This window comes from Pseudophryne corroboree, chromosome 11 (assembly GCF_028390025.1).
Source record: "Pseudophryne corroboree isolate aPseCor3 chromosome 11, aPseCor3.hap2, whole genome shotgun sequence".
Lineage (NCBI taxonomy): Eukaryota > Metazoa > Chordata > Amphibia > Anura > Myobatrachidae > Pseudophryne > Pseudophryne corroboree.
This window is the reverse complement of record NC_086454.1, coordinates 104604013-104625276: the sequence shown is the minus strand read 5'-3', so window position 1 is coordinate 104625276 and position 21264 is coordinate 104604013. Positions and strand designations below refer to the sequence as shown.

The following is a 21264-nucleotide window of genomic DNA, read 5'->3' as shown; positions in this document are numbered from 1 at the left end:
AGAAGTCTTCCACATGCTGGTAACCCGTTGGGAAAGACCAATGGTGGACATGATGGCGTCTCGCCTCAACAAAAAACTGGACAGGTATTGCGCCAGGTCAAGAGATCCGCAGGCAATAGCTGTGGACGCGCTGGTAACGCCTTGGGTGTACCAGTCGGTGTATGTGTTTCCTCCTCTGCCTCTCATACCAAAAGTATTGAGAATTATACGGCAAAGAGGCGTAAGAACGATACTAGTGGTTCCGGATTGGCCAAGAAGGACTTGGTACCCGGAACTTCAAGAGATGATCACGGAAGATCCGTGGCCTCTACCTCTAAGGAGGGACTTGCTTCAGCAGGGTCCCTGTCTGTTTCAAGACTTACCGCGGCTGCGTTTGACGGCATGGCGGTTGAACGCCGGATCCTAATGGAAAAAGGCATGCCGGAAGAAGTCATTCCTACTTTGATTAAAGCAAGGAAAGAAGTAACCGTGCAACATTATCACCGAATTTGGCGAAAATATGTTGCGTGGTGCGAAGATCGGAGTGCTCCGACGGAGGAATTTCAACTGGGTCGATTCCTACATTTCCTGCAATCAGGATTGTCTATGGGTCTCAAATTGGGATCTATTAAGGTTCAAATTTCGGCCCTGTCGATTTTCTTTCAAAAAGAATTGGCTTCAGTCCCTGAAGTCCAGACCTTTGTTAAGGGAGTGCTGCATATACAGCCCCCTGTGGTGCCTCCAGTGGCACCGTGGGATCTCAATGTAGTTTTGGATTTTCTAAAATCTCATTGGTTTGAACCACAAAATAAGGTGGATTTGAAATATCTCACTTGGAAAGTGACCATGCTTCTAGCCCTGGCTTCTGCCAGGAGAGTGTCAGAATTGGCAGCTTTATCTTACAAAAGCCCATATCTGATTTTCCATTCGGACAGGGCAGAACTGCGGACTCGTCCGCATTTTCTCCCTAAGGTGGTGTCAGCATTTCATCTGAGCCAGCCTATTGTAGTGCCTGCGGCTACAAGTGACTTGGAGGACTCCAAGTTACTGGACGTTGTCAGAGCATTAAAAATATATATTGCAAGAACAGCTGGAGTCAGAAAATCTGACTCGTTGTTTATATTGTATGCACCCAACAAGATGGGTGCTCCTGCGTCTAAGCAGACGATTGCTCGTTGGATCTGTAGCACAATCCAACTGGCACATTCTGTGGCAGGCCTGCCACAGCCTAAATCTGTAAAGGCCCACTCCACAAGGAAGGTGGGCTCATCTTGGGCGGCTGCCCGAGGGGTCTCGGCATTACAACTTTGCCGAGCAGCTACGTGGTCAGGGGAGAACACGTTTGTAAAATTTTACAAATTTGATACTCTGGCTAAGGAGGACCTGGAGTTCTCTCATTCGGTGCTGCAGAGTCATCCGCACTCTCCCGCCCGTTTGGGAGCTTTGGTATAATCCCCATGGTCCTTTCAGGAACCCCAGCATCCACTAGGACGATAGAGAAAATAAGATTTTACTTACCGATAAATCTATTTCTCGGAGTCCGTAGTGGATGCTGGGCGCCCATCCCAAGTGCGGATTATCTGCATAAATTGTACATAGTTATTGTTAACTAATTCGGGTTATTGTTGTAGGAAGCCATCTTTCAGAGGCTCCGCTGTTATCATACTGTTAACTGGGTTTAGATCACAAGTTGTACGGTGTGATTGGTGTGGCTGGTATGAGTCTTACCCGGGATTCAAAATCCTCCCTTATTGTGTACGCTCGTCCGGGCACAGTACCTAACTGGAGTCTGGAGGAGGGTCATAGGGGGAGGAGCCAGTGCACACCACCTGATCGGAAAAAGCTTTACTTTTTGTGCCCTGTCTCCTGCGGAGCCGCTATTCCCATGGTCCTTTCAGGAACCCCAGCATCCACTACGGACTCCGAGAAATAGATTTATCGGTAAGTAAAATCTTATTTTTTTTTTCTTCTTTTTTTTTTCAGCGGCGCTACAAATGGGGGGCGTGACTGACCACGCCCCCATGTTAAACCACGCCCCTAACTTTTGCCCGGGGCGCCGCAAGGGCAAGAACCGGCCCTGCATGGATATCCTTAAAACCTGAACTGTTATGTCGGCATTTGGGAAACTCGGCTATAAAATATACAGTAGGCTCCCAAACTCAGTCCACAGGACCCCAAACAGTTCATGTTTTCCAGGTCACCTAGAAGCTGCACAGGTGTAGTCATTACTCACTGACACATAAAAGATCTACTTGCAATGCTATGCAGAGCCCCAGAAAACATGAATTGTATGTAGTTCTGAGGACTGAGTTTGAGAACTTTTGCTACAGATGTGATAATGACAGAACTACAGTAAGTCAATATATTGTATACACTCATGCACATATATAGCAATACAACTAATGGAAGCATGACTTACCTGGTAATGACAGGATGCTGGTAAAGCAGCAGAGGGTGAGTATGAGTGCTAGCTGCATTGTGAGCCACAGATCTGAGTCAGTACAGAGTATAGGAAGAGTGAGTGAGGAGTGGAGGTGAGAGGAGTCTTTATGTAGGACTCCCATCCTACTCTCCTACTGTATGTTTGAGGTCTGTGTATTCTGGGAGGGGCCACACTGAACAATACAGACTCCATGTCTACAGTCACATAACAATGTTATCACACTACAAGTTACATTACAGGGTCACACAGCTACATGGTATCTCTAGTTATTAGTCTCATCTGCTTACATTTTACATAGCAAACGTTACATCTCTTTCTCACCTAAATTGTTTCTGTTACACATTCAGTCATTCATCTTCTAATATTTCTGTTATTACTGATAGATGTACTGTTCATGTTATTTCCCAACATTATAATTGTTCTGTGTTCCGTATTGCAACATATTTTATTGTTACACACATAACATGTATACTTCACCCATTATAAACTGGTGAGTGAGGGCTGCAAAGGGAACCATTCTAAAAAACGGGGGATATGTTACCCCCATGTTGTAGGAGTGCCAGGCTCTGCGTGTTTGGATGCAGATTTCCTGGCCCCGCAGCAGGAGTTCCGGTTTCCAGCCTGAGTATGCTGGGACTGCGATTGATGGTGATCTGATGCTGTATCATCAGACGCAGTACTCAGGTCGGTGCTGCATGCAGGAGGCGTCTTTTTCCTCAGGAATATTTGATCATCGCTGCTGTGACCAAAAATGCAGCATTAATGCTCACTGCCTCCATCTCTGAATCAGGGCCAATGTCCACAATACAGTCAAACCTACCATCTGTGTTATATTGTATGTTGTGTACATATACAGTATTGTGTATATTGTATCTTATATAAATTAATTACTTATTGTATAACACAAAGAGGTTACAATAGACACCAACCAGTCATTGTTCCACAGTTACAATGATAGAAGGAGGGGTGTCCAGTAAAGAACCATGTTGTAGACAAGTTCTAAATGAGGCCATAGTCACTTACAATGCCCATGCCAGACCCAGCTCTGAATACAGCCCAAGGCTGCACACACTTCACAGGAAGAAGTTTTATTTAGCTAAAGGCTCACAGAACTTATACTGTAGTTAAGTATTCAATTTAGGCAATGACAGCCAGGTGCTGCACTACCAATGGATTCTTTGTCATCTTGCAACCACCAGCATTGCCGATTTTACTATATTCTGAATAGGTCAGATCTCATGTTACCCTGGTGGCAGCTCAGTGTGAATGGGTCCTTGAAAAACATCCTGGGTCAAGTGCCCTGGCATTTCAAGGTAACTAGCAGGGTTGAACATGGGAGAAACCCAGGTTACCTGGCAGTGTGAATGGGTAAACCGGGTCATTTAACGTCGGTCCCGTTCAAATCCCATGGAGAGCCGACTCTCTAACACTTGAAGATAATATACTCTTTAAACATTGGTAGAATCAGAGGTGGATTTAAATTTTAAATCCACCTCTGCCCTCCACCCCTACCTATCCTCCAGCGGTATGGGTGGAGGGCAGCTTTGATGTCACATGGGCATTAAGGGGTGTTCTATCTTCCACTCAGCATGTAGTACCTGGAGCAGTAATTTCTGCTAATTACGCCTTTACTGCACAGATGGTGGGAGATGGGGCAGGAGGGTAAACACTGAACTGTAAAAGGGGGCATTGGGAATGAAGGGGCTCCTGTACATGACTTCAAGGATGGTAGGGGGTGTGTAATATGCAGGAGAGGGATGGATAGTGGAGTGGGTTTATTATTCATCATTTTCCGGTCAGAGAGCATCTTGCTTGACTCCAGAATCCAGTTCATGGATATAGATTTCTTAGCTTTCAATTAGATAAAACACTAAAGAGTCCCACCTTTTAGGAGGTACTGGGGACTTGGGGATCAAAGTTCAGGAAGCCAATGAAATCCATCAGAACATATAAAACTGCATACCAGGCGTGTGGAGCTGAATCAGGCTGAAGGCTGGAAGGCTGATATCTCTGGTTCTGGGCATAGCAGTGACAAGCTTCCAGTCTCCACCAAGGGAGAGTCCCAACTTTTGGAATATTCCCTCAGAAACCAGACAGAACCTGTGATATCTGGCTCGGAAGAGCCATTAAAAGGCTCAGATGGGGACCACTGCTTTGAAGTCTGATTATTCCGGTTCCCCATTGCCAATTTTCAAAAATCTGGTACCCCTGTAAAAAGGGGACCCACAGCTATCAGCCTAGGGCCCTTAGACTCCTGGGCCCATGGGCAAGTGCCCATTGAGCCCATTCGAAAAGATGGCCCTTAATACACCACTTCCCTCACTGAATGTATCAGGTCCCCATACCACATTATTACACCCTCACTCACTGACAGCATTGTATATGAGTGACCCAAGCTTACTGATTATAGCAGGCCCCATCACCTAAAATACTCATTATTATCCCCCCTCACTCACTGACTGCATTTCTAACAACAGTTTATAATATCCATTATTACACCCCTTCGTCATTGTCTGTATTAATTATATAGTATATCAGTGCTTCACTCACTGATTGTAGTGCCTAAAGGCACTGATGTATAACACAATAAAGTCACTGATTGAGAAGTGCAGTAATGGGTATTATAAAGGATGGGGTATATAGTACAATCAGTAGGGGTGGTACTGACAGATAATGCAGGCACCCATACCTTATATTAATTATTATTACAACCAATGACATTAGTGCCTCCCCCTTACTGATTGTAGCAGCCTAGCAGGTCACCCATCCCTTATAATACCCATTATTACACCCCATAGTCAGTGTGACTGTACTGATTATATATCAGCACCCCTTACAGCATATGGCAATGCCCCTTGGGAGGCCCCTGTGATTGCATTTCCCTGGAGGGCCCTTCATGCCCCAGTCCGACACTGTAGCTACACATACACACAAACACATGGGGCCAGCCGAGTGAGACAGCCAGATATCGGAGATTCCGGATGGGCTCGTATGGTTTTTTTTTTAAAGTGGCAATCATTTATAAGGCAAAGCCAGGTTGGTTTTACCTTGTAAATAATTGCCACTTTAAAAAAAAAAGTACAAGGTCGGACAGAATCTTGGAGCTTCAGCCACCTTTAACTTCATTACAGCCTATGAAGAGAAATAGGGCTAATTTGGAAGTAGAATAGAACAGGGAGAGCTTAGGTCATGATAGGGATAGTCTTTCATACTGTCAGTTTTAATTGAATATATGCAAATAAAACAGCTCAATGTAGCTTAATATTCTTTGGTGACATATTACAGAGTACCTGTAATTATATTTTGCACTGCACTTTCATTTAGAATTCATCTGAATAAAGGGGCTAATTCAGACCTGATCACTGCTGTGCGTTTTTGTACAGCGTGTGATCAGGTGTAAACTGCACATGCGCAGGCGCCGCAGTGTTCCTGCACATGCCAGAGATGTGATAGGTATTTCAGCCCAGCGATTGCCTCTGCCTGATTGACAGGCAGAGGCGTTCGCTAGACGGGGAAGGGGTGGGCCAGTAGCGTAGGGCTGCCACTTTGGAGGAGCGGTCCGGCAACGCAGGTGTGCCCGGATCATGCGGGGGCAGGCTGCAGTGGCTGCGTGATATCATATGCAGCTGCTGCAACCCAGAGAGCAATGGGTAACTCCCTGCCAGTGTGCAGGAGCTGCGCTGGTAGGGAGCTACTCTTCAGGTACTAAAGCATCACTGCCGTGCAATGCTTTTGTACTTGTGCAGGGGGGGGGGGGGGGGGGCAGAGCCAGACATGTGGGTGGACTAGCCCGGTGCTGGGCGTCCCCCCACATGTCTGTGAAAGTGATCGTGGATGTGGTAAATTTAGCACATATATGATCAAGTCTGAATTACCCCCAATATCAGATGTTTAACTAACCCTTATAGCGTATGAAAGTAGCCACAGCCGCAGTGATCTATTGTTTCATGCAACTGCAGATATATCATAGAACTAGTGATGTGCACCGGAAATTTTTCGGGTTTTGGTTTTGGGTTCGGTTCCACGGCCGTGTTTTGGATTCGGACGCGTTTTGGCAAAACCTCACCGAAAATTTTTTGTCGGATTCGGGTGTGTTTTGGATTCGGGTGTTTTTTTTTCAAAAAACCCTAAAAAAACAGCTTAAATCATAGAATTTGGGGGTCATTTTGATCCCATATTATTATTAACCTCAATAACCATAATTTCCACTCATTTCCAGTCTATTCTGAACACCTCACACCTCACAATATTATTTTTAGTCCTAAAATTTGCACCGAGGTCGCTGGATGGCTAAGCTAAGCGACACAAGTGGCCGACACAAACACCTGGCCCATCTAGGAGTGGCACTGCAGTGTCAGGCAGGATGGCCCTTCAAAAAAAATAGTCCCCAAACAGCACATGATGCAAAGAAAAAAAGAGGCGCACCAAGGTCGCTGTGTGACTAAGCTAAGCGACACAAGTGGCCGACACAAACACCTGGCCCATGTAGGAGTGGCACTGCAGTGTCAGGCAGGATGGCCCTTCAAAAAAATTGTCCCCAAACAGCACATGATGCAAAGAAAAAAAGAGGCGCACCACAGGTATAGAATGTAGATGGATAGTATACTTAATGACGACACAGAGGTAGGCACAGCAGTGGCCTTCCGTATCGTACTGCTATATATAGTATACTGGTGGACACTGTGTCGGCAAACTGCAAAACTAAAATGCACCACAGGTATAGAATGTAGATGGATAGTATACTTAATGACGACACAGAGGTAGGCACAGCAGTGGCCTTCCGTTTCGTACTGCTATATATAGTATACTGGTGGACACTGTGTCGGCAAACTGCAAAACTAAAATGCACCACAGGTATAGAATGTAGATGGATAGTATACTTAATGGATGACGACACAGAGGTAGGTACAGCAGTGCACTCTGCACTGTACTCCTCCTATATAATATTAATTACTGGTGGTCCCCAGTCCCCACAATAATAAAGCAGCACACTGAGCACAGATATGGAGTGTTTTTCAGGCAGACAACGTATACTGGTGGTCACTGTCAGCAAAACTCTGCACTGTACTCCTGCTATAGCTGCTCCCCAGTCCCCACAATTAAGCAGTGTGAGCACTCCGCACAGATATATTATGCAGCACACTGAGCACAGATAAGGTATGGAGCGTTTTTTCAGGCAGAGAACGGATAAAAACTGGTGGTCACTTATCAGCAAAACTCTGCACTGTACTCCTCCTAACAGCTGCTCCCCAATCCTCCCCACAATTAAGCAATAAACCAATCAACTTCTACAATAAACGGAGAGGACGCGACGCCAGCCACGTCCTCTCCCCATCATCTCCAATGCACGAGTGAAAATGGCGGCGACGTGCGGCTGCTTATATAGAATCCGAATCTCGCGAGAATCCGACAGCGGGATGATGACGTTCGGGCGCGATTGGGTTAGCCGAGCAAGGCGGGAAGGTTCGAACCTGCCTCGGACCCGTGTAAAATGGGTGAAGTTCGGGGGGGTTCGGTTTCCGAGAAACCGAACCCGCTCATCACTACATAGAACACAATTACTTATTTGCAGTCTTATATCCCTTTCGCACCAATAACCGGGTCCAACCTGCGTTATTGAACATGGTTTCATGCTGAGTCTAGCTTCTTGAAATCGTGTTTGCACTCCAGGCTGGACCCGGGTTATTGCTGGGTTATCTCTTTGCTGGTGCATGGAGATGACATCATCTCTAATTGCCGGTAATCCAGCTCTGCATACTAATAGCTTGACTCTTTGTCACATTTTCAAGATCAGTCCCTGAACCTGGGCAGTCCCTTTCACACAAAGCCAGGACACAGGTTGCCCAGGCAATATAAAATGTGTTTTTGGTCCAATTCAGCCCCAGCCCCATAATGTCTCTAGGACAATGTAATATAAGCAGGATGTGACCTTAGCAGTGATTATTAATATCACCTCATTCAATCTACATCTCATAGGAGTATTGGATGTATATGTACTCCCATCTGACATAACTGTACAACCGGTCTGATAAGCACAATACTCAGCACTATAGAGCAGAAGACGAGACTATTTCTACCATTACAATCCATACAGTTTGTGTCAACTGTAACAAATTAAAAGGTAACTGTGTTATTCCTTATTGTCTGATAAGAGCTCTTTGATCTGCGATGATGTCTGTCGGTGGGTATCAGACAATTCAAATACAGATTAGTCTGTTTAAACATATTCAAACTTTGCTGTGATTGAATTAACAAAGAAACGCTAAATTATCTAATCATCAGCAAACAGGCCCAGACATCAGATGAGATTTCCAGTCAAATGCAGAACAACTTACTTTATTATATTGAATCCCAAACTTGGCAACAAAGGTCAATTGTATTTAATTTGTAGCAGTCAATACAATTTGTGATTTATCTATGATATCTTCTTTGCACTGCTGATGTCCATCATGTTATCACCTCTGCTCTCTGCGGCATTTTCATGATGCTATTGGGACTTTAATATGTAATTGCATGAAGCGCCATAATGATTAGACCGGAGGTGGGGCCAACACTATGCCGCAGTCTACTCACAGATCTGGGCCCTCTACTCACTGAGGGGTAAATTTACTAAAGCTTCTAATAATGAAAAGTGGGGATGTTGCCTATAGCAACCAAGCAGATTCTGTATGTCATTTCTCTATTGCAACCTAGAAAATGATAGAATCTGGTTGCTATGGGCAACATCACCACTTTTAATTTTTAGAAGCTTTAGAAAATTTACCCCATAGGGTCATAATTATCAGGTTACAGTAATTCACCAGTTCTCAGAAAATTGACTTTTTTATGTAATGTTGATATTTATCAGGGTACTGCAGCAGAAATCAGAGCTATCTATTGTGGTCCCTCATTTATCATTCCCAAAAACTGTCACCATAGCTGTGTATAGGGACTGTGATTAAGGCAAATTTACCAAGATCCAATAAGCTAAGGTTATGTACACATCAGTGGGAGTGGCGGAGGTGGGAGGAGCAGGGCCATGCTGCATTTGGTAGGTCCATCGGGTTACGCAGCACATGACCAGCGGGAGCGCGCATCAAACCCAATATTGAGCATACATACTATACAATATCATAAGCCAATAGCAGCTGGATCGTATGTAATATTGCATAGTGTGTACACACCCTTAGCTTCAGATGGAGTTAGTCCATAGTAGCCTATGTGCTAATGTTCTACATTTCTTATTGGAAAGGGATCCTTTGGATATCTACCCTTTAGTCTATACTAGAGCATTAGCCTCTGTAGGAAGCTATCGCTTTACTTCCAACTGTTCACTGGGCTATCATCAGTGTCTGTGCCCCAACATGGGACTGTTGCTAAATACCACATTTATATTATTTCTTGTTGTTGTTTCTTTATGCAGAAATGATATTTAATTGGGCAAAATTCATAATATTATTAAAATGAACCCTAGATCATGGATCTCAGCAATGTACAAGATGGCTGTTCCAGGGTAAAGACCATGACACAGCAGGTTATTTACTAAACTATTTCTAAACAGGGCTACATAGTGTGCCCAACATGCCAAAAATGACTGCAGCAACCCTGCATTATGTGTTTTTCTACTTGCTGTAATACAAAGGGCAGATTTGGCTATGAGTGATGTTCTCGTTGTCACTCGTTGCTGTTCATGAGTGCTGCTCCTGCCAGCCAGCTCCCAACTCTCACTTTTACCATTTGGGATTGGCTTTGATGTCTATAAAGTGCCTTGAGTCCTATGGGAGAAAAAGCACTATATAACGTTGTGCTGTCAGATCGCAGAGAAACTGCAAAGAGAAGCAGCTGGCAGCAGTAGGTAAGTGTGGCTATAGATGGAGAGACACAAGGGGGTATGCGAGGGTTGGTAAGGGTGGTGATGCAGTGGCTTGGAAGGATAATGCTGAAGCTATGGGGAATGTAGTGCAGAGGTACAGGGGTTGGACAAGGCCAATGGATACAGGGGGATGATGCTGAGCTACACAGCAGGGAATAAGGCTGGGAAACACAGAAGAGAAGAGTCAATGGCTGGAGATGTTGAGACCCAGAGCAGGGGAAGCTGGAGAGACATAGGGGAGATGTGAATGTAAACACCATGGTGGTGCTGGAGAAACAGAGCATGGATGTTGCTGTAGAGACACAGGCAAGGATGAGGCTGGCAAGACATTGGGGAAAATGAATCTGGAGGACAGGGGCGGATTGGAATGGAAAACCAGCCCAGGAAATTGATGGAACCCTAATGGCTAGGGTCTGTCAAGCAGGGTGTGTCTCTCCTTATGTGGCCTAACTTACATCTTTTGCTGCAGTTGTGTCTGTGAATTTATAGTAATGCTGCTACAATGCACTTCCCTTGTATATGTGCTTGTAAATATGCAAGGACTGAGACTCCCACTGTCAGTACCTACAGATGCTGCAATCATGCTTTGTGTGTTTTTAAATGCTATGCTAGGTGCAGATCATCCAAGTATGGCCTTAATGTGTGTGATTCAGTATTTCTGTAAACAACCACTATCAGCAACATGCCCATACTACATTACCTTTTGTGTCTGGATATCAAACCCTTTTCTAAACGCCCAGGGAATTCCAACACATTTTTAATACATTTCTTGATGCATGCATCTGAATCCGTGACTCTGTACGAACAGCATCAGGAGGACGCATGTGTGGTGCAACACAAATGCATGCACATGTGAGAGGTGCGGCTGCGCGTGTGGTGGTGCCTGCAGCGGCGCCAGGTGTAGTCTCGGTACTCACCAGGCGCCGCTCTCTCTCACCTTCAGGTACCGGAACCTTCAACGGACCTGGCAAATCTTCCGTCGGATCCGGACACGGCGATTCCCTCTCGGAGCTGACCGACTACCGAGCTGAGGAGAGAATAGTTTACCTTAAAGGGGTATCAACCCTTCTTCCACTGAAAATAAAAACATTGGCCCTCACATGGAAAAAAAAACACATTGAGCTCCACAATAAAAAATTTGGTGGATAGTGTACATTCTTGGGTTGCAGGGGTGGGGTGGGATGGGGACACTGATGCTGACACACAGACTGATGCTGACACAGATGCTGATACACTGATGCGGACACACAAACAGATGCTGACACACTGACACAAATGTGTATATATAGACATGAGCACAGTTTAGGAGGCTCATAGCAGGGACCCCTGACACCCACTTAAGCACATACACACACCCCTGTGCAGTAGACACCAGCAGGCCCCTCTCTCCCTCCAGCAGTGAATAGCAAACACCCTCACTGACACCCCACAGCAGCCAGCAATCCCTTTGTGCCCCCCACTGTGGCTCTCCCCCTGCAGCAGCTATCATGCCCCCCTCTCTGCCCCCAGCAGTGGCTCTCTCCCCCCACAGTGTCCAGCAGCCTCCCTCTCTCCCCCCTCTTCCACCAATGAGTCTTAGTGCCCACTTATGGGCAGACTGGGGCACAATATATGAATTGGCCAGGAATGGGGGAAGCACAGCCAGTAAGGAGAGGGTGGGGCCATGGGGCCAAGCCCACCAGCAAACCATTCCAGTATTCCCATGGGCCAATCCAACCCTGCTGAAGGAACACAGGCAAGGCACTCATACACCAATTGTAGTGTAATCATGCAAGTGGTTCATCCCAAAATCTTTAGTCTCGTGCAATAAGCTGTCCAGTAACAGCTAACAGCAGCATGGTTGCATTCCTCATGCAATCTTCTATGCCAGCTCTCTTATCACTATTAGCCTCCGAAAATAAGCCATACATCAGACCAACTTTCCTCCAGCCATCCAACTGACCAACTGGTCTATACAACTGAAAATGGTGCTTCACACATCTAACCAAATTTCTCATCAGAGTAGCCAACTAGAAAACGTTATTAAACCAGCCAACTTACCTCCAACTTGTGATGTCACAGAAGTAGACAGATAGTGTCTGCCTACTTCTGCATGTTTTGAATAAATATTTTTTTTATTTCAATATGTGTGATTTTATTTTAATTTTACCAATTATATTTTTTATTATACCAATGTATCACAGCTTATTCTGTATTGTGTGTTTTGACTTAGCTGCAAAAATGTATAAGAACAGCACTTTGTATCTCACAATGTAAATGTAGCACAATGTAGCTGTAACACAATATAGATGTAAAACCAACCATGCTGAATATAATGGGCAACAAAAGACAGTATGTGTGTGTGTGTGTATGTATATATATATATATGTATATATATATATATATATATATATAAATATATAATATAATATACAGGTTGAGTATCACATATCCAAATATTCCGAAATACGGAATATTCCGAAATACGGACTTTTTTGAGCGAGAGTGAGATAGTGAAACCTTTGTTTTTTGATGGCTCAATCTACACAAACTTTGTTAAATACACAAAGTTATTGAAAATATTGTATTAAATGACCTTCAGGCTGTGTGTATAAGGTGTATATGAAACATAAATGAATTGTGTGAATGTACACACACTTTGTTTAATGCACAAAGTTATAAAAAATATTGGCTAAAATAACCTTCAGTCTGTGTGTATATGGAACATAAATGCATTCTGTGCTTAGATTTAGGTCCCATCGCCATGATATCTCATTATGGAATGCAATTATTCCAAAATACGGAAAAATCCCATATCCAAAATACCTCTGGTCCCAAGCATTTTGGATAAGGGATACTCAACCTGTATAATATAATATAATATAATATAATATAATTGTTATAGTCTGCCGCACACAATTATAGTCCATGGTAAGAGTGCTGGTCACATAATCAGTTACAGTAGTCTCAATAAAAGAAACCAGCACCTCCAATTAATGCATAATAAATCCTTAATCAAAATATATGTGCTAATTGAATTAAACAGCAAAGGCATCAAAAAGGAGTATCAGAACAAGCACATGGGATACCTGCAGGGCCGGTTCTACCCCTTGTGGCGCCCCCCCCCCATGGCAAAACAGTTAGTGTGCGGGGGGGGGGGCTTCATAGGGGAGGGGCATGGCCAGTTATGCTCCCAGTAGCTGTGCCCCCCAGTTGATTTGCCCCTGTAGATATGCCCCCTCTTTATTTGCCCCCAGTATTTGTGCCTCCTCTTTATTTGCCCCCAGTAGTTGTGCCCCCTCTTTTCTGGCCGCCCGCTCCTCTCTATGGGAGAGACGTCATGATGTCTCTCCCATAGCGCCGCACAGACACTAGAGGTCAATAACGACCTCTAGTGTCTGTGCCTGGAGCCGGCTGCAGCGGATGCCCACACAGCCCACGGCGTCTGCTGCAGCCGTGGAGCGGGGTGCGGGCAGGTGGCGGTGCCTGCGAGGTGACTGCCGCCGCGCCCCCAGGCCGCAGCGCCCCGGGCAAAGGCACTGCTTGCCCGCACCAAGATCCGCTCCTGGATACCTGCTGGAAGCAAACTGCATAGCTCCGCAGTGTAGCAGCTGATCCAGGATGAAGGTGCCTTTTTGAGCACCGAAATGGCTTGATGACTCACTAACCTACTGTCACCGGAGGCTTGCATCATGATCAGCTGCTACACTGCGGAGCTATGCAGTTTGCTTCCAGCAGGTACCCCATGTGCTTGTTCTGATACTGCTCTTTAATGCCTTTGGTGTTTTATTCATTCAACACATGTTTTTTGATAAAGGATTTATTATGCATTAATTAGAGGTGCTGGTTTCTTTTATTGAGAATATATATAGTCTTTATTTATTTACATATCACCGGCTGACTTATAGGGGTGTGGATTAAAGGGCTGACAGTAACTAGGTCGACAGTCATTAGGTCGACTACTATTGCTCGACAGTGCCTAGGTTGACACCGTAATTAGGTCGACCTGGAGAAGGTCGATATTAGTTATTTTTTTATTTTTTGGGGTGTTTTCTTTGTAAAGTGACCGGGAACCTCAATTAGTGCCCTGTGGGCCTAATTAATACATGATCGTTAGTGTGTGTTTTTTTTCATACCTGCGATCAGGTAATCGCCGCCTACAGTGGGGGGAATTCTCTGTGCAGGTGTGCGATCGCATGTGCGGAGAGCTGCACAAACAAAAGTTTGTGCAGTCTCTGTATAGCCCAGGACTTACTCAGCTGCTGCGATGATCGGGGCCGGAGCTGACGTCAGAAACCCTTCTTCCAAATGCCTGGATCCTCCTGTGTTTTTCCGGACACTCCTCTAATATGGTCAGTTACCACCAACAAATAGCCTCTTCCTGTCAGTCACCTTGCGATCGCCCATGCGATTACTTTGTTTGCACCATCTTGCCGGGCGATCCCCGTCGCTGCAGACCAACGCACCTGCGCATTGAGGTGCATGCGCAGTTCAGACCCGATTGCCCACTGTGGGAAAATGCACAGCAGCAATCGGGTCTGAATTACACCCCGTGTCTCCTTGCATGGTTTGCTTTGCTCACCGTGCTTCGGGTTTTTATTCCCAAATGTAGTTCACGTGGATCATAAAGTATGAAAAAGTTCAAAAAAATTAAGAAAAAATGTGAAAAACTGATGTTGACCTTTTCATGTGTCGACCTTTGCCATGTCAACCTGATGCATGTTGACTAATAGTGGTCAACCTATTGAGTGTTGACCTAAGTGTTGTGGACCCAAAGACCGGACACCAACTTATAGAGCGGCTAGGTGACAAGTACTGGTTGTCTAAAGGGGGGATTGTACAGTGCAGGCTGCTCTGGGGTAGTGATAACTAGGTGCTATCGCTGCTGCTGGGGGCTGTACTGGGGAGGGTAGTGTACAGTGCTGGCTGCTCTAGGGTAGTGATAACTAGGTGCTATCACTGCTGCTGGTGGCTGTACTGGGGAGGGCAGTGTATGGTGCTGGCTGCTCTGGGGTAGTGATAACTAGGTGCTATCGCTGCTGCTGGTGGCTGTACTGGGGAGGACAGTGTATGGTGCTGGCTGCTCTGGGGTAGTGATAACTAGGTGCTATCGCTGCTGCGGGTGGCTGTACTGGGGAGGGTAGTGTATGGTGCTGGCTGCTCTGGGGTAGTGATAACTAGGTGCTATCACTGCTGCTGGTGGCTGTACTGGTGAGGGTAGTGTATGATGCTGGCTGCTCTAGGGGTAGTGATAACTAGGTGCTATCGCTGCTGCTGGTGTTTGTACTGGGGAGGGTAGTGTATGGTGCTGGCTGCTCTAGGGTAGTGATAACTAGGTGCTATCGCTGCTGCTGGTGGCTGTACTGGGGAGGGCAGTGTATGGTGCTGGCTGCTCTGGGGTAGTGATAACTAGGTGCTATCACTGCTGCTGGGGGCTGTACTGGGGAGGGTAGTGTATGGTGCTGGCTGCTCTGGGGTAGTGATAACTAGGTGCTATCGCTGCTGCTGGGGGCTGTACTGGGGAGGGTAGTGTATGGTGCTGGCTGCTCTGGGGTAGTGATAACTAGGTGCTATCACTGCTGCTGGTGGCTGTACTGGGGAGGGTAGTGTATGGTGCTGGCTGCTCTGGGGTAGTGATAACTAGGTGCTATCGCTGCTGCTGGGGGCTGTACTGGGGAGGGTAGTGTATGGTGCTGGCTGCTCTGGGGTAGTGATAACTAGGTGCTATCGCTGCTGCTGGGGCAGTGGCGTAACTAGAAATTTTTCTCCCCCAAGCCAAAAAATTCTTCGGCGGCCCCCCCCCCCCACCTTCATGCTCCATAATTGGGAGCAAGAAAGGGATAAATATGCGCGCGTCGAAGGCGCGCGCGCCAAAATAGGGGCGTGGTTTTGTTGGAGTGGGCGTGGTTTCGCATAAAGGGGCGTGGCATTGCAGGAAAAGACTACCTTACACCCCAGTTTTGCAACCTGCACGCCCAGACGTTAGTCACCACAGGAAAGAAAAATAATCCTGATTCATGCCCCTTACATTATTTGTCATTTGTCCTCCTTATAGTAATGCCCAGTATACATTATGCCACATACTGCAATGGCCCTTAGACATTATGCCGCACACAATAATGCACGACACAATATGCACACACTGTAATGCCCCCGACACATTATGCCACACACCGTAATGTCTGTGACACATTATGACAGGAATCGCAATGTCCGTGATGCATTATGCTACACACTGCAATGCCCCTGATACATTATAGCACATACAATGTCTGTGACACATTATGACACACACCGCAATGTCCGTGATACATTATGCCACACACTGCAATGCCCGATACATTATAGCACATACAATGCCTGTGACACATTATGCCACACACTGCAATGACCTTGAGACATTATACCACAATGCCCGTGATATAGTATACCATACACCGTAATGCCTGTGACACATACCGCAATGCCCTGCCCGTTATACCCTATGCCACACATCGCAATGCCCGTTATGTATTATGCCACACTGCAATGACCCTGAGACATTATACCACATACCACAATGCCCGTGATATAGTATACCACACACCGTAATGCCTGACACATTATGACACACACCGCAATGTCCGTGATACATTATGCCACACACTGCAATGACCCTGAGACATTATACCACATATCACAATGCCCGCGATATAGTATACCATACACCGTAATGCCTGTGACACATTATGACACACACCGCAATGTCCGTGATACATTATGCCACACACCGTAATGCCCATTACACATTAAGTCCTACAGTAAGGCTTCTAATTACTTTTCAATTACCTGCTCGTTGTCAGGGGTTTCATGCACTGGGTGTCATGCTCGTTGCCAGGGGTTTCATGCTCTTGGTTCCATGCACGGTGCCAGGGGTTTTCATGCTCAGGGTGTCATGCTCGTTGCCAGGGGTTTCATGCACTGGGTGTCATGCTCGTTGCCAGGTGTTTCATGCACTGGGTGTCATGCTCGTTGCTAGGAGGTAGTCCTTGTTGCTAGGGCTGTGCTCCCAGTGCCACATATGTCCCCAGTGCCAGATATTCCCCCACGGTGCCAGGTACTTACATGCCCCAGTGCCAAATATAGTCGTCGTCCCCCATGTGCCAGGTACACATATACCCCCCCAGTGCCACATATGCCCCCAGTGCCACATATGCCCCCAGTGCCAGATATTCCCCCCCAGTGCCAGATATGCCCCCAGTGCTATATATTCCCACCCAGTGCCAAATATTCCCCCCCAGTGCCAGATATTCCCCCCCAGTGCCAGATATTCCCCCCCAGTGCCAGATATTCCCCCCCAGTGCCAGATATTCCCCCCCAGTGCCAGATATTCCCCCCCAGTGCCAGATATTCCCCCCCAGTGCCAGATATTCCCCCCGTGCCAGATATTCCCCCAGTGCCATATATGCACCCAGTGCCATATATGCCCCCAGTGCCAGATATTCCCCCCCAGTGCCATATATGCCCCAGTGCCAGATATCCCCCCCCCGTGCCATATATGCCCCCAGTGCCAGATATTTACCCCCCCCCGCCGTCGCTTTTTGGAGGGACACGGAGGGCACAGCTCGTCTCTCCTGTGTCCCTCCTGCTGCATCATCTCCGGCGGCCGCGGGTCTAATAGGGGGAAGTGCCGGTTCGTGAGCCAATTAGAGCTCACGGACGGCACTTCCCCCTATTAGACCCGCGGCCGCCGGAGATGATGCAGCAGGAGGGACACAGGGAGGCGCGCTGTGTGCCCTCCGTGTCCCTCCAACAAGCGGCGGAGGGAAGGAGACTGCAGATTGACATGCGGACGCTCGTCCGCATGTCAGTCTGCTGTAAATCAGTGGCGCCCCCGCAGCCCCTCGCCCCCAAGCCACCGCGAGGACTGCGGGGGCAGTAGTTACGCCACTGTGCTGGGGGCTGTACTGGGGAGGGTAGTGTATGGTGCTGGCTGCTCTGGGGTAGTGATAACTAGGTGCTATCGCTGCTGCTGGGGGCTGTACTGGGGAGGGTAGTGTATGGTGATGGCTGCTCTGGGGTAGTGATAACTAGGTGCTATCGCTGCTGCTGGTGGCTGTACTGGGGAGGGTAGTGTACCGTGCTGGCTGGTCTGGGGTAGTGATAACTAGTAGAGATGAGCGGGTTCGGTTTCTCTGAATCCGAACCCGCCAGAACTTCATGGTTTTTTTCACGGATCCGAGCAGACTCGGATCCTCCCGCCTTGCTCGGTTAACCCGAGCGCGCCCGAACGTCATCATGACGCTGTCGGATTCTCGCGAGACTCGGATTCTATATAAGGAGCCGCGCGTCGCCGCCATTTTCACACGTGCATTGAGATTGATAGGGAGAGGACGTGGCTGGCGTCCTCTCCATTTAGATTAGGGTTGAGAGAGAGAGAGAGAGAGATTGACCTGAGGCTGTGATACTGTAGAAGAGAGTGCAGAGTTTAGTGACTGACGACCACAGTGACCACCAGACAGAGCAGTTGTTTGTTTTATTTAATATATCCGTTCTCTGCCTGAAAAAAACGATACACACAGTGACTCAGTCACATACCATATCTGTGTGCACTGCTCAGCCCAGTGTGCTGCATCAATGTATATATATATCTGACTGTGCTCAGCTCACACAGCTTATAATTGTGGGGGAGACTGGGGAGCACTGCAGTGCCAGTTATAGGTTATAGCAGGAGCCAGGAGTACATAATATTATATTAAAATTAAACAGTGCACACTTTTGCTGCAGGAGTGCCACTGCCAGTGTGACTAGTGACCAGTGACCTGACCACCAGTATATATAATATTAGTAGTATACTATCTCTTTATCAACCAGTCTATATTAGCAGCAGACACAGTACAGTGCGGTAGTTCACGGCTGTGGCTACCTCTGTGTCGGCACTCGGCAGCCCGTCCATAATTGTATATACCACCTAACCGTGGTTTTTTTTTCTTTCTTTATACATACATACTAGTTACGAGTATACTATCTCTTTATCAACCAGTCTATATATTAGCAGCAGACACAGTACAGTGCGGTAGTTCACGGCTGTGGCTACCTCTGTGTCGGCACTCGGCAGCCCGTCCATAATTGTATATACCACCTAACCGTGGTTTTTTTTTCTTTCTTTATACATACATACTAGTTACGAGTATACTATCTCTTTATCAACCAGTCTATATATTAGCAGCAGACACAGTACAGTGCGGTAGTTCACGGCTGTGGCTACCTCTGTGTCGGCACTCGGCAGCCCGTCCATAATTGTATATACCACCTAACCGTGGTTTTTTTTTCTTTCTTTATACATACATACTAGTTACGAGTATACTATCTCTTTATCAACCAGTCTATATTAGCAGCAGACACAGTACAGTGCGGTAGTTCACGGCTGTGTCTACCTCTGTGTCGGCACTCGGCAGCCCGTCCATAATTGTATATACCACCTAACCGTGGTTTTTTTTTCTTTCTTTATACATACATACTAGTTACGAGTATACTATCTCTTTATCAACCAGTCTATATATTAGCAGCAGACACAGTACGGTGCGGTAGTTCACGGCTGTGGCTACCTCTGTGTCGGCACTCGGCAGCCCGTCCATAATTGTATATACCACCTAACCGTGGTTTTTTTTTCTTTCTTTATACATACATACTAGTTACGAGTATACTATCTCTTTATCAACCAGTCTATATTAGCAGCAGACACAGTACAGTGCGGTAGTTCACGGCTGTGTCTACCTCTGTGTCGGCACTCGGCAGCCCGTCCATAATTGTATATACCACCTAACCGTGGTTTTTTTTTCTTTCTTTATACATACATACTAGTTACGAGTATACTATCTCTTTATCAACCAGTCTATATATTAGCAGCAGACACAGTACAGTGCGGTAGTTCACGGCTGTGGCTACCTCTGTGTCGGCACTCGGCAGCCCGTCCATAATTGTATATACCACCTAACCGTGGTTTTTTTTTCTTTCTTTATACATACATACTAGTTACGAGTATACTATCTCTTTATCAACCAGTCTATATATTAGCAGCAGACACAGTACAGTGCGGTAGTTCACGGCTGTGTCTACCTCTGTGTCGGCACTCGGCAGCCCGTCCATAATTGTATATACCACCTAACCGTGGTTTTTTTTTCTTTCTTTATACATACATACTAGTTACGAGTATACTATCTCTTTATCAACCAGTCTATATTAGCAGCAGACACAGTACAGTGCGGTAGTTCACGGCTGTGGCTACCTCTGTGTCGGCACTCGGCAGCCCGTCCATAATTGTATATACCACCTAACCGTGGTTTTTTTTTCTTTCTTTATACATACATACTAGTTACGAGTATACTATCTCTTTATCAACCAGTCTATATATTAGCAGCAGACACAGTACAGTGCGGTAGTTCACGGCTGTGGCTACCTCTGTGTCGGCACTCGGCAGCCCGTCCATAATTGTATACTAGTATCCAATCCATCCATCTCCATTGTTTACCTGAGGTGCCTTTTAGTTGTGCCTATTAAAATATGGAGAACAAAAATGTTGAGGTTCCAAAATTAGGGAAAGATCAAGATCCACTTCCACCTCGTGCTGAAGCTGCTGCCACTAGTCATGGCCGAGACAATAAAATGCCAGCAACGTCGTCTGCCAAGGCCGATGCCCAATGTCATAGTACAGAGCATGTCAAATCCAAAACACCAAATATCAGTAAAAAAAGGACTCCAAAACCTAAAATAAAATTGTCGGAGGAGAAGCGTAAACTTGCCAATATGCCATTTACCACACGGAGTGGCAAGGAACGGCTGAGGCCCTGGCCTATGTTCATGGCTAGTGGTTCAGCTTCACATGAGGATGGAAGCACTCAGCCTCTCGCTAGAAAAATGAAAAGACTAAAGCTGGCAAAAGCAGTAGCACCGCAAAGAACTGTGCGTTCTTCGAAATCCCAAATCCACAAGGAGAGTCCGACTCCAATTGTGTCGGTTGCGATGCCTGACC

General features: G+C 46.4%; 1 long non-coding RNA gene across 1 annotated transcript in view; it reads left to right on the top strand.

Moving 5' to 3' along the window:
* Positions 1-2225: 2225 nt before the first annotated feature.
* LOC134969986 (uncharacterized) overlaps positions 2226-21264 on the top strand; it is a 97031-nt gene continuing 77992 nt past the window's right edge. Inside the window, exon 1 of the long non-coding RNA XR_010189602.1 lies at positions 2226-2331. This is a non-coding gene — a long non-coding RNA (uncharacterized LOC134969986). The remainder of the gene's footprint in view (positions 2332-21264) is intronic.